The sequence below is a fragment of the Oncorhynchus kisutch genome, linkage group LG7 (genome assembly GCF_002021735.2).
Source record: "Oncorhynchus kisutch isolate 150728-3 linkage group LG7, Okis_V2, whole genome shotgun sequence".
Lineage (NCBI taxonomy): Eukaryota > Metazoa > Chordata > Actinopteri > Salmoniformes > Salmonidae > Oncorhynchus > Oncorhynchus kisutch.
In genome coordinates, this window is record NC_034180.2 from 38,242,288 (window position 1) to 38,256,634 (window position 14,347).

A 14,347-nucleotide genomic window follows, 5' to 3' on the forward strand; every position below is an offset into this window, starting at 1 on the left:
GATCTCACCTTTTATGGTATCTGTTCAAGTCCTCTTGTTTTCTTTCCATACTGGTATGACAGACGGTGCCTAATGCTGATTACTAGAAATGGGTGGAAACACTAGTGTAAGCAGATTTTAGCTTGACATGCAGATTGATGCTGATAAGCTGCTTCTCTTTGATTGGACATTTCATATACCCTCATAACCTTTGATGGTAGATTGTGTTGCCAGCTCCTGCCCAGCCATACTTTGATAACTCATCTGTGAAGTTAGTTAGTGTCTGTGATGTGAGCCCAGACACCACAGGATGTCTGTTGCTCTATGAATAGAGAGACAACCAGTTGACAGGCTCTCCTGGGTTTTGCATGGCATGTTAGACAGTAGGAGTAGCTTTTCACTCTGGGGGGCATCATCTATTGCAGAGCATTACTCAAACTTCTACCAAAAACAAACACAGGCAATGAACATTCAGGAGACAGAGGAGAAAAGGGAGATGAACATAGCATCAACTTTGGAAATGTAGTCCCAACACAAAATATGCTTTCTTTTTTTGTATTGGCTACAATCTAAGAAGGATGTCCTCTTCCTAAGAGCTCCCATACTTTCACAGTGCTAGTAATTCACTGCTGGCTGCTGGCTGAAACCTTGAACCAAACTCTTTCATAGTAGTCATCTGTATGCATCCTAATCAATCATTTCCTGGGTAGTTACACTTAAACAGAAAGAATCCTTGACTTTCAAGTCATAGACCAATCTTACAAAGACATCTTATCTCTAAAATAATCTTATCGCTCGTTGCCTTCTCCGTCTTTCCAATGTCTTTTGCTATACCTCTCGCAGATTTCTCTCAGTCTCTATGAACAGCTCCTTTACCTTTTAACAACGGATAACAAAATAAGCTGTACCACGATGAAGTGCATTGCTAACCACTTTTGCGGATGGTCAATCAATGTTTATTTTTGTTTTGTTTTTTGAATCTGTACGAATTAGTGTGATCTTGGTGTTGCTGTGCCTGTGTTGCCTGTGAATAACTCCTGTTTCCCCTTCCCTCAGCAGCTCTCGCAGCTCCCCCAAAGCACTGAAAGTGAAGCAGGAGGATGGGGTGGAGAGAGTAACAGAGATAAGGGAACCCCTAACCAGCTTAGGTAGGAGATGGGCTGTTTCAAACAAGGAACATGGAAGAAGCCAAACCAAGGAGACACAAATGTCTCCCTCATAGAGAGAGCTTGGGATTGCTGGGGCACTCTTGGCTCCTCGAGTCCCTGCTCTCTACCCCAGCAACACTTTATCTTTTCTCTGGCTTTCATACGTGGTTCAGTTCTGACTGAGGTAGAACAGAGTTGAATAGACCGAGCTGTTTCGGGCTCTTTTTAAGTTGTTTGAACTTGAAAAGTTGTCCATCAGTGTTCTGTCCGTAGTGTAGGCTAAATAATGTTATGCGGGTGTCTGAGTTAAACTGCCCAGCTACTGTTTCCCCCCTTCTTTAGTCTGTTAGACCGAGGTGGACTAAGAATGGTATCTTATTTAAAATCCTGTTACTAATGCAAAGTAGCTGTTTGAAGCCATGCATTGCACAGTGGTGGTGGTCACCGTTGGCATCAGAACAATACTGCAGATGAAGGGGATGTTTTATCACTGACAGATGAAACATGTTGTTAGTTCTCCATGAGTAATGGTACAGTGCCTTCGGAAAGTATTCAGACCACTTGACTTTTCCACATTTTGCTACGTTACAGCCTTATTCTGAAATGGATTAAATAAAACATGTTCCTCATCAATCTACACACAATACCCTGTAATGGCAAAGCGAAAACAGTTTTTTAGAAATGTTTGTAATGTATAATATATATATTTTTCTAATACCTTATTTACATAGGTATTCAGACCCTTTGCTATTAGACTCGAAATTGAGCTCAGGTGCATCCTGTTTCCATTGATCTTCCTTGAGATGGACTCAAATCAAGTTGTAGAAACATCTGTTGTAAATTCAATTGATTGGAGATGATTTGGAAAGGCACACACCTGTCTATATAAGGTCCCACAGTTGACGGTGCATGTCAGAGCAAAAATCAAGCCATCAGGTCGAAGGAATTGTGTATAAAGCTCCGAGACACGATTGTGTCGAGGCACAGATCTGGGGAAGGGTTCCAAAAACTGTCTGCAGCATTGAAGGTCCCCAAGAACATAGTGGTGTTCGTAATTCTTAAATGGAAGGAGTTTGGAACCACCAAGACTCTTCCTAGAGCTGTCCGCCCGGCCAAACTGAGAAATCGGGGGAGAAGGGAGGTGACCAAGAACCCGATGGTCACTCTGACAGAGCTCCAGAGTTCCTCGGTAGCGATGGGAGAATCTTCCAGAAGGACAACCATCTCTGCAGCACTCTGCCAATCAGTTCTTTATGGAAGAGTGGCCAGGCGGAAGCCACCTAAAGACTCTCAGACCACGAGAAACAAGATTCTCTGGTCTGATGAAACCAAGATTCAACTCTTTGGCCTGAATGCCAAGTGTCACGTCTGTAAGGAAACCTAGCCCCATACCTACGGTGAAGCGTAGTGGTGGCAGAATCATTCTGTGGGGAGGTTTTTCAGCGGCATGGACTGGGAGACTAGTCAGGATCAAGGGAAAGATGAACAGAGCAATGTACATAGATTCTTGATGAAAACCTGCTCTAGAGTGCCCAGGACCTCAGACTAGGGTGAAGGTTTGCCTTCCAACAAGACACAGCCAAGAGGAGGAGTGGCTTTGGGACAAATCTCTGAATGTCCTTGAGGCCCAGTCAGAGCCCGGACTTAAACCCAATCGAACATCTCTGTAGAGACCTGATAATAGCTGCACCGAGGCTCCCCATCCAACCTGACAAAGCTTGAGAGGATCTGCAGAGAAGAATGGGAGAAACTCCCCAAATACAGGTGTGCCACGCTTGTAGTGGCATACCCAAGAATACTTGAGGCTGTAATCGTTTCCAAAGGTGCTTCAACAAAGTACTGATTAAAGAGTCTGAATACGTACACTACCGTTCAAAAGTTTGGGGTCACATAGAAATGTCCTTGTTTTTGAAAGAAAGGCAATTTTTTTTGTCCATTAAAATAACATCAAATTGATCAGAAATATAGTGTAAACATTGTTAATGTTGTAAAGGACTATTGTAGCTGGAAAAGGCAGATGTTTTAAAATGGAATATCTACATAGGCGTACAGAGGCTCATTATCAGCAACCATCACTCCTGTGTACAATTGGCACGCTGTGTTAGCTAATCCAAGTTTATCATTTTAAAAGGCTAATTTATCATTAGAACTCTTTTGCAATTATGTTAGCACAGCTGAAAACTGTTGTTCTTTGTTAAAGAAGCAATACAACTGGCCTTCTTTAGACTAGTTGAGTATCTGGAGCATCAGCATTTGTGGGTTCGATTACAGGCTTAAAATGGCCAGAAACAAAGAGCTTCTGAAACTTGTCAGTCTATTCTTGTTCTGAGAAATGAAGGCTATTCCATGTGAGAAATTTCCAAGAAACTGAAGATCTCGTACAACGCTGTGTACCACTCCTTTCACAGAACAGCGCAAATTGTCCCTAACCAGAATAGAAAGAGGAGTGGGAGGCCCCCGTGCACAACTGAGCAAGAGGACAAGTACATTAGAGTGTCTAGTTTGAGAAACAGACGCCTCAAGTCCTCAACTGGCAGCGTCATTAAAAAGTACCCGCAAAACACCAGTCTCAACGTCAACAGTGAAGAAGCGACTCCGGGATGCTGGCCTTCTAGGCAGTTGCAAAGAAAAAGCCATAAGGCCAGCATCCCGGGGAATTGTGTGTAGATTGATAAGGGGAAACGGCCATTTTTAAATAAGTCTGTAACGTAACAAAATGTGGAAAAACTCAAGGGGTCTGAATACTTTCTGAATACACTATGTTGTTTGTAGTTTTGAAATAGTCAGGCTGGCATGGCTTGATGTTCATTGGGGATGTAGTGCTGCCGAAGTGCGAGGGAGCGGCTTTCCCACACTTTTTTCAAATTGAGAATACACCGAGCTGGAAAAATATTTCAGAAAAATTATTTCTGAAGCTGAATCAATGTCCCTCAAGATCACATGATGATGAATTTGAGTATTTTACATAACAGAACCGAATAGAATAGCATAGTAGGCCTAACGTTAATTTCTAGTGAGATTTTAGGAGCTGAAGCTGAGTAGTTCTTTTCTCATTCGGCCAAAACTCAGCAGAGTCCGCCACTGGGCAGGATATATGCTTTGATTAAAACAAACACCATCAGCTGTAATTCGCTCACGAAGCAGTAATTCAAGAACATCTACATGTTCCCATGAAACCGCCTGAGATCAAATGATTGTAAATTGTCATTTTTGATTGACAGTGATAATGGCCTATTTTGAAATAATGTATGCCTAACTTGATGTTTGGGGGTATAGAAAAGTACATTTTCTTGAGACAATATGTATTGCCATAGGCAGACGTTGCAATTGGAGGATGAATTTAATGCATGTTATATATAATATATATAATTATATTCAACAGACTGTCGGTATAAACTTTGAGAAATTATACTTTTTTTTGAGGAGATCCCGTACCTGAAAAAAGAATGTCACTACACCACTGGTGTTCAAGAAAAGGGAAAGGGGGACACCTAGTCAGTTGTACAACTGAATGCATTCAACTGAAACGTGTCTTCCACATTTAACCCAACCCCTCTGAATCACAGAGGTGCGGGGGGGCTGCCATAATAGACATTCATGTCTTCAGTGCCCGGGGAACAGTGGGTTAACTGCCTTGCTCAGGGGCAGAATGACACATTTTTACCTTGTCATCTCGGGGATTCGATTGAGCAACCTTTTGGTTTCTGGCCCAAAGCTCTAACCACTAAAATGTAGTCTGTTGTCAGGAGATTCCTTCTAGTGATGGGGCAAACATTGCCACCCCCTTACTGATAATGGGGTTATAGATGCCCAGTTTCCCTTATGGCTCAGTTCAGGTGCCTGCATACACCATAGACATATTCATAATTTACACAGACACACAGTTTGCTCAGACAGATCCAGTTCAGAGATCAGCAGATTTGAGTTTAGAATGGAAAATGAATGTGTTAATGCGATAAATGTTAGTGCATCGAAGACTCGTTTGCTAGTTTCAACTCAACCAGCCATCCAGTCTTCAGTCAGCTATTCGCAAAAATAAAATCTTCATCCATAATTGTCAGTTATATGGAAATTGTGTCAGCCCTAGTTACATATTGGAATATTCTTTTTGATTATGTATCTTATCGTTTTGACAATATTGCAATAAAAAAAATTGCGCTAGTTGCCTGTACCTGCACCAAAACTCCTGTATTTTTCCTTCATAGCTTGTTGTCATCTTTTTAAATAGGGAGCCAATTTGTTTTCAGCGTTTTTGTTTCAGCTATTATTTTTGTTGTTGCATGGGACAGCTTACATATCGTGAGCAATATGTTTGGAACGTTGAATCGCAATAAAATCCCAGTATCGAATCGCAATACATATAGAATTGTGAGAATCACAATACTTATTGTATTGCCACAGTCGTATCATTTTAATATAGTATCATGAGATCCCTGGCAATTCACAGCCCTAATTCCTGCACACTGCACTAACAAAGGATACCTTTTTGCTAGCATTGTGCAGACATTTCAGCCTTTCAACCAGAGGAGGCTGGTGGGAGCAGCTATAGAAGGATGTGCTCATTGTAATGGCTGGAATGGTATATCAAACATATGGAAACCACGTTTTGCTCTGTTTTAATTATTCCCTTCCAGCCATTACAATGAGCCTGTCGTCATATAGCTCTTACCTCCTGTCGAAAGACTGTCGAAAGGCCGAAACCAAAGTATCATAAGTTATACTTTGCAAGAGCAGTGCGCGGGAGTTTTTTTTGCAAATCTACAATGCACCAACAAATAACGTACTCTGAATGTCTGTGCCTTTCACTTCAAATTCCTGTGGATGTGCATTCTAATGCTCTACTCTTGCACACTGCTGCTCTGCCTTGACACGAGGCTCAACTTCCTCAGTAAACATCCAGCTGTAGATATGGATAAATGTTGGCATTGTAAACACTTACAAGAGAATTTCTCTATTATTCCCAAAGCCTGGCGCATTGAATGGAAGTTGTAGTTAGTTGTATGTTCAGTCACACAATATGTTTGGGCAGGATACTTGATGCCTCAGATGCAGATAAAACATCTTGTTTTGATGTACGCTAGATTCAATTTATGAGCTACTGTCAGAGCCTATACTTAGTAAGCCAATATCCGACGGCTGAAGTTGTATTAGCCAGTATTGAGAGTAATGTGGGTCAAAGGTGACCTAAATATCTCTGAACCCTTGAAACATGTAGTCTACAAAATTATTGTAGTACAGCAACAATGATCAGAGTAGGCGGAGGCCTCTTTGATTGGGAGTCTTGGTCGGTTTGTTTAGTCTTAGCAGTTTTGAAGAACTTGAAACAGTCTACTCAGGCTGAAAGATAAGCAAGAGAATTATATTGGAATACAGCATTGAGAGAAGAACCTTACATGTCAGTTAATTTATTTAACATGTATTTGGGTCTCTTTTTAATTGGTGTGATGCTGCAGAATATTAGTTCAGCAATTGTTTAGCTATCAAGTCTCAAGTTAGTCGGCTTACACTAGCCTAATCTCGGGAGTTGATAGGCTTGAAGTCATAAACAGCGCAATGCTTGAAGCATTGCGAAGAGCTGCTGGCAAACGCACGAAAGTGTTGTTTGAATGAATGCTGGTGCCTGCCATCGCTCAGTCAGACTACTCTATCAAATCATAGACTTAATTATAACATAATAACACACAGCAATACAAGCCGTAGGTCATTAATATGGTCAAATCCGGAAACTATCATTTCGAAAATAAAACGTTTATTCTTCCAGTGAAATACGGAACCATTCCGTATTTTATCTAACGGGTGGCATCCATAAGTCTAAATATTCCTGTTACATTGCACAACCTTCAATGTTATGTCATAATTGCGTAGAATTCTGGCAAATTAGTTCGCAACGAGCCAGGCGGCCCAAACTGTTGCATATACCCTGACTCTGCGTGCAATGAACGCAAGAGAAGTGACACAATTTCACCTGGTTAATATTGCCTGCTAACCTGGATTTATTTTAGCTAAATATGCAGGTTTAAAAATATATACTTGTGTATTGATTTTAAGAAAGGCATGGATGTTTATGGTTAGATACACGTTGGAGCAACGACAGTCCTTTTTCGTGAATGCGCACCGCAACGATTATATGCAACGCAGGACACGCTAGATAAACTAGTAATATCATCAACCATGTGTAGTTAACTAGTGATTATGATTGATTGATTGATTGTTTTTTATAAGATAAGTTTAATGATAGCTAGCAACTTACCTTGGCTTCTTACTGCATTCGCGGAACAGGCAGGCTCCTCGTGGAGTGCAATGTAATCAGGTGGTTAGAGCGCTGTACTAGTTAACCGTAAGGTTGCAAGATTGAATCCCCAAGCTGACAAGATAAAAATCTGCCGTTCTGCCCCTGAACAAGGCAGTTAACCTACCGTTCCTAGGCCGTCATTGAAAATAAGAATGTGTTCTTAACTAACTTGCCTAGTTAAATAAAGATTAAATAAAGGTGTAAAAAAAAATCGGTGCCCAAAAATACTGATTTCCAATTGTTATGAAAACTTGAAATCGGCCCTAATTAATCGGCCATTCCGATTAATCGGTCGACCTCTAGTTGGTTTATACCACCCGATGAAGATGATGCCCTCCAAATGTTCAGCATAGGATGTTTAGTTCATGGACAACACCATGACTTTTGACATTACAAAATGATTTAAGAATATACTGCTCTAGGCAAGACTAGGCTATATTATCCCTCATATCCCTGTATATAATCCCTCAAATCCCTGTATATTATCCCTCATATCCCTGCATATAATTCCTCATATCCCTGTATATAATCCCTCATATCCCTGTATATTATCCCTCATATCCCTGTATATAATCCCTCATATTCCTGTATATTATCCCTCACATCCCTGTATATAATCCCTCATATCCCTGTATATTATCCCTCATATCCCTGTATATAATCCCTCATATCCCTGTATATTATCCCTCATATCCCTGTATATAATCCCTCATATCCCTGTATATTATCCCTCATATCCCTGTATATTATCCCTCATATCCCTGTATATTATCCCTCATATCCCTGTATATTATCGCTCATATCCCTGTATATTATCCCTCATATCCCTGTATATAATCCCTCATATCCCTGTATATTATGCCTCATATCCCTGTATATTATGCCTCATATCCCTGTATATTATTCCTCATATCCCTGTATATAATCCCTCATATCCCTGTATATAATCCCTCATATCCCTGTATATTATCCCTCATATCCCTGTATATTATCGCTCATATCCCTGTATATTATCCCTCATATCCCTGTATATAATCCCTCATATCCCTGTATATTATGCCTCATATCCCTGTATATTATCGCTCATATCCCTGTATATTATCCCTCATATCCCTGTATATAATCCCTCATATCCCTGTATATTATGCCTCATATCCCTGTATATTATGCCTCATATCCCTGTATATAATCCCTCATATCCCTGTATATAATCCCTCATATCCCTGTATATTATCCCTCATATCCCTGTATATTATCCCTCATATCCCTGTATATAATCCCTCATATCCCTGTATATAATCCCTCATATCCCTGTATATAATCCCTCATATCCCTGTATATAATCCCTCATATCCCTGTATATAATCCCTCATATCCCTGCATATAATCCCTCATATCCCTGTATATTATTCCTCATATCCCTATATATTATCCCTCATATCCCTGCCAGTGTTTCTCCTATATTCATTTTGGCTCAATGACTGGACATCTATGGGAACAGCTAGCTAACACTAGCAGCAATGTGCAGCTCCCCTCCTAGTAGGAAATTCCTAGTGGAAACACTGCCTTCTTCACACACCCTACATATATCCCACCTGGAAAACAAGACGGATTCTGTATCTCAGAGACAAATATCACCTGCCAGTATAGTACAGTATCAACAGCATTCCATGGCAGCACCTGCCAGTGTAGTACAGTACCAACAGTATTCCTTGGCAGCACCTGCCAGTATAGTACAGTACCAACAGCATTCTGTGGCAGCGCCTGCCAGTATAGTACAGTATCAACAGTAATCCTTGGCAGCACCTGCCAGTATAGTACAGTGTCAACAGCATTCTGTGGCAGCGCCTGCCAGTATAGTACACTATCAACAGTATTTCCATGGCAGCACCTGCCAGTATAGTACAGTACCAGCAACATTCCATGGCAGCACCTGCCAGTATAGTACAGTATCAACAGCATTCCGTGGCAGCACCTGCCAGTATAGTACAGTACCAACAGCATTCCATGGCAGCACCTGCCAGTATAGTACAGTACCAACAGCATTCCGTGGCAGCACCTGCCAGTATAGTACAGTACCAACAGCATTCCATGGCAGCACCTGCCAGTATAGTACAGTACCAGCAACATTCCATGGCAGCACCTGCCAGTATAGTACAGTACCAACAGCATTCTGTGGCAGCACCTGCCAGTATAGTACAGTACCAACAGCATTCCATGGCAGCACCTGCCAGTATAGTACAGTATCAACAGTATTCCCTGGCAGCACCTGCCAGTCAAATATCAAATATTTGGGGCGGCAGGTAGCCTAGTGGTTAGAGCGTTGGGCCAGTAACCGAAAGCTTGCTAGATCGAATCCCCGAGCTGACATAGTGAAAATGGCTGCCCCCGAACAAGGTAGTTAACCCACTGGTCCTAGGCCGTAATTGTAAATAAGAATTTGGTCTTAACTGACGTACCTAGTTAAATTAAATAAATCACCCCCTAGTAACAGCCTGTAATGTGGGAAGTGTGGTGTTGGTTTTGGCATTGTGTAGGTATCCAGTAATCCAGCTGATGCTACTGTGAGTCACATTGGAATGCTGTTGATACTGTACTATACTGTCAGGTGCCATGTTGGAATGCTGTTAATACTGTACTAATAACAGCACTAGGTGTTGCCATGGAATGCTGTTGATACTGTACTATACTGGCAGGTGCTGCCATGGAATGCTGTTGATACTGTACTATATTGGCAGGTGTTGCCATGGAATGCTGTTGATCCTGTACTATACTGGCAGGTGCTGCCATGGAATGCTGTTGGTACTGTGCTATATTGGCAGGTGCTGCCATGGAATACTGTTGATACTGTACTATACTGGCAGGTGCTGCCATGGAATGCTGTCGATACAGTACTATATTGGCAGGTGCTGCCATGGAATACTGTTGGTACTGTACTATACTGGCAAGTGCTGCCATGGAATGCTGTTGGGACTGTACTATAATGGCAGGTGCTGACATGAAATGCTGTTGATACTGTACTATACTGGCAGGTGCTACCGTGGAATGCTGTTGATACTGTACTATACTGGCAAGTGCTGCCATGGAATGCTGTTGGTACTGTACTATACTGGCAGGTGCTGCCATGGAATGCTGTTGATACTGTACTATACTGGCAGGTGCTGCCATGTATTGCTGTTGGGACCGTACTATAATGGCAGGTGCTGACATGAAATGCTGTTGATACTGTACTATACTGGCAGGTGCTACCGTGGAATGCTGTTGATACTGTACTATACTGGCAGGTGCTGCCATGGAATGCTTTTGGTACTGTACTATACTAGCAGGTTCTGCCATGGAATGCTGTTGATACTGTACTATACTGGCAGGTGCTACGTTGGAATGCTGTTAATACTGTACTATACCGGCAGGTGCTGCCATGGAATGCTGTTGATACTGTACTATATTGGCAGGTGCTGTCATGGAATGCCATTGGTACTGTACTATACTGGCAGGTGCTGCCATGGAATGCCATTGGTACTGTACTATACTGGCAGGTGCTGCCATGGAATGCTGTTGATACTGTACTATACTGGCAGGTGCTACCGTGGAATGCTGTTGATACTGTACTATACTGGCAGGTGCTGCCATGGAATGTTGTTGATACTGTACTATACTGGCAGGTGCTGCCATGGAATGTTGTTGATACTGTACTTTACTGGCAGGTACTGCCATGGAATGCTTTGTTGGCATCGAATATATGAAAATGATTTGACAGTCAATGAAAGGTATGGATATAGATCTAGTGAATTGAATATCAATTTATATTTTCTAGAAGATTGTTCATGTTTGAGATATATGATGCAATGGGAAAGATATAGAGAACATTGAAACTGGATATTTTGACTGGAATTGAAAGTTGATGGAGAAAGCGTCAATGAAATGTAGCCAATTGTTAGGGCTGGCACAATTATCACATAATCATGTAACCAACAATTATGGGCAATAACCTTAGTTATTTTAGGGGGGGGTTGTACTTTATTTTCAAGTAGATCTAGTTTATCGGATTAGCAGTTTTTCTTATTTTTACATAAAGTGAGTAAAGTTTGTGGCAATCATTATTCTAACAGAACGGCAGGGTTGGGAAGAGAAGCTTCATTTCCTAAAGTTGCCAACAGTCAAAACTATTAGTTTTTGAGACAAGTGTCTTCAAAGCTGTGTTGTATTTTGTAGGACATTTTTGAGCATTACAAGCTCAAAACATTTTTCAACAAAAATGACAATTGTGAAAATAACCGTGGCGATTTGCATGACAATTAGATACTAGCTATAATCTTTATCCAAAATTCCATAATCGTCACAGCCTTACTTGTGTTACAATTTGAGCTTGAGCCACTCCTTGATCAGCCAGTTCTTGTCACAATGACGTTTTTTTAAAATCATTCATGATTTAGGCAGTGTTCATTCACTGTTATCAAATGAATTACATGTTGCATTTGAGCTGGCTGTCTTTCAATACAGGCCTGTGCTTGTCCCGCTTGCTCTCTAGCACGTAAACACACACACACAAACCCTTGCAGCGAGAAGCATCTTGAGTATACCATTTACTGCTTACCAATTGCAGCTAAATACAGTGAGGTAATTTTTCTCTTGGCACTTCTCCATGTGCTTGAGGTATATTTAGTGTCCTATTATAGCTAGTATCTACTTTTGTGTCAAATCTTGAATAGGAAACCTGTATGAGAGGCCTGAGTGGAGCTTGAATAATATACAGTATTCTGCAGTAGTCTACACTCAGTCCCATTGCTCCTTCTTAACCCGTTCTAAATGTACAGGAAGCAAACAGTGAGTACGGATACATGCACGCAATAATACACTGAGTATACAAAACATTAAGAACACCTGCTCTTTCCATGGAATAGACTGACCAGGTGAAAGCTAAGGTCCCTTATTGATTTCACTTGTTAAATCTACTTCAATCAGTGTAGATGAAGGGGAGGAGACCGGTGAAAGAATAATTGTTAAGCATCGAAACAATTGATACATAGATTGTGTATGTGAGCCATTCAGAGGGTGAACGGGCAAGACAAATATTTAAGTGCCTTTGAACAGGGTATGGTTTTTGTCAAGAATTGCAATGCTTCTGTTTTTTTCACACTCAACCGTTTCCTGTGTGTATCAGGAACCACCCAAAGGACATCCAGCTAACTTGACATAACTGTGGGAAGCATTGAAGTCAACATGGGCGAGATTCCCTGTGGAACGTTTTCGACACCCTGTAGAGTATATGCCCTGACAAATTTAGGCTGTTGTAAGGGCAAGGGGGGGTGCAACTCAATATTAGGAAGGTGTTCGTAATGTTTGGTATACTCGGTGTATGATTATTGTGGATAGTTGGATTAATATAGCCCCAATAGTTTGATTTAAAACGTCAACATGCTTTGCAAGAAGAGCTGTTTACATTGACACATCTGAAATCAGGCTACTTGATGGGATAAATGCAGAAGGTCTGCAATCAAAATAAATGTTATACGACAGCGACTATGTTATTTTTGGGAAGCCTATTTGATGCTAGCGTAAGGCATGTACTCAGTAAGTGCATACTGACCTTCCACCACCCAGAGAGTGGTTCATCATGTACTGAGGTGTCCTAGTCATACAGCAGTCATCCCTTTACAAACTATCACTGCAGTCTGCAGTCACAACACTAGGTTACTACCAGGCCTGTTGGTTGGAGACAGTGCTACTATGCCAGGGCTAAAGCGTGTGTGTCTGTGAGTAGGGATTACATGCCTCTTTGACATGGGAAGAGGGGGGGGGGGGTTGAGGGAAGCCCTGACTAATATACTCCCTGACTGCTCTTCAACCCTACCCCATGACCCTACTCCCTATACCTCTAATATACTCCCTGACTGCTCTTCAACCCTAACCCATGACCCTACTCCCTATACCTCTAATATACTCCCTGACTGTTCTCTTCAACCCTACCCCATGACCCTACTCCCTATACCTCTAATATACTCCCTGACTGTGCTCTTCAACCCTACCCCATGACCCTACTCCCCATACCTCTAATATACTCCCTGACTGTGCTCTTCAACCCTACCCCATGACCCAACTCCCCATACCTCTAATATACTCCCTGACTGCTCTTCAACCCTACCCCATGACCCTACTCCCCATACCTCTAATATACTCCCTGACTGTGCTCTTCAGCCCTACCCCATGACCCTACTCCCTATACCTCTAATATACTCCCTGACTGCTCTTCAACCCTACCCCATGACCCTACTCCCTATACCTCTAATATACTCCCTGACTGCTCTTCAACCCTACCCCATGACCCTACTCCCCATACCTCTAATATACTCCCTGACTGTGCTCTTCAACCCTACCCCATGACCCTACTCCCCATACCTCTAATATACTCCCTGACTGTGCTCTTCAGCCCTACCCCATGACCCTACTCCCTATACCTCTAATATACTCCCTGACTGCTCTTCAACCCTACTCCATGACCCTACTCCCCATACCTCTAATATACTCCCTGACTGCTCTTCAACCCTACCCCATGACCCTACTCCCTATACCTCTAATATACTCCCTAACTGTGCTCTTCAACCCTACCCCATGACCCTACTCCCTATACCTCTAATATACTCCCTGACTGCTCTTCAACCCTACCCCATGACCCTACTCCCTATACCTCTAATATACTCCCTGACTGTTCTCTTCAACCCTACCCCATGACCCTACTCCCTAAACCTCTAATATACTCCCTGACTGCTCTTCAACCCTACTCCCCATACCTCTAATATACTCCCTGAATGCTCTTCAACCCTACCCCATGACCTTACTCCCTATACCTCTAATATACTCCCTGACTGCTCTTCAACCCTACCCCATGACCCTACTCCCTATACCTCTAATATACTCCCTGACTCCTTTT

At 42.0% G+C, this 14,347-nt stretch overlaps 1 protein-coding gene across 3 annotated transcripts in view; it reads left to right on the forward strand.

The window, feature by feature from the left end:
* The window catches only part of LOC109894598 (SR-related and CTD-associated factor 8-like), a 40,128-nt gene that overhangs the window by 5,441 nt on the left and 20,340 nt on the right, over positions 1 to 14,347 (forward strand). Inside the window, exon 2 of one of the 3 annotated variants that reach the window (XM_020488202.2) lies at positions 1,039 to 1,127. The exons of 1 other annotated variant lie outside the window; for it this stretch is intronic. The gene's annotated coding sequence lies outside the window, so the exon portion shown is untranslated. Of the gene's footprint in view, positions 1 to 1,035; positions 1,128 to 14,347 lie in introns of all 3 variants that reach the window. One more of the 3 variants, XM_020488203.2, reaches the window with a different exon arrangement.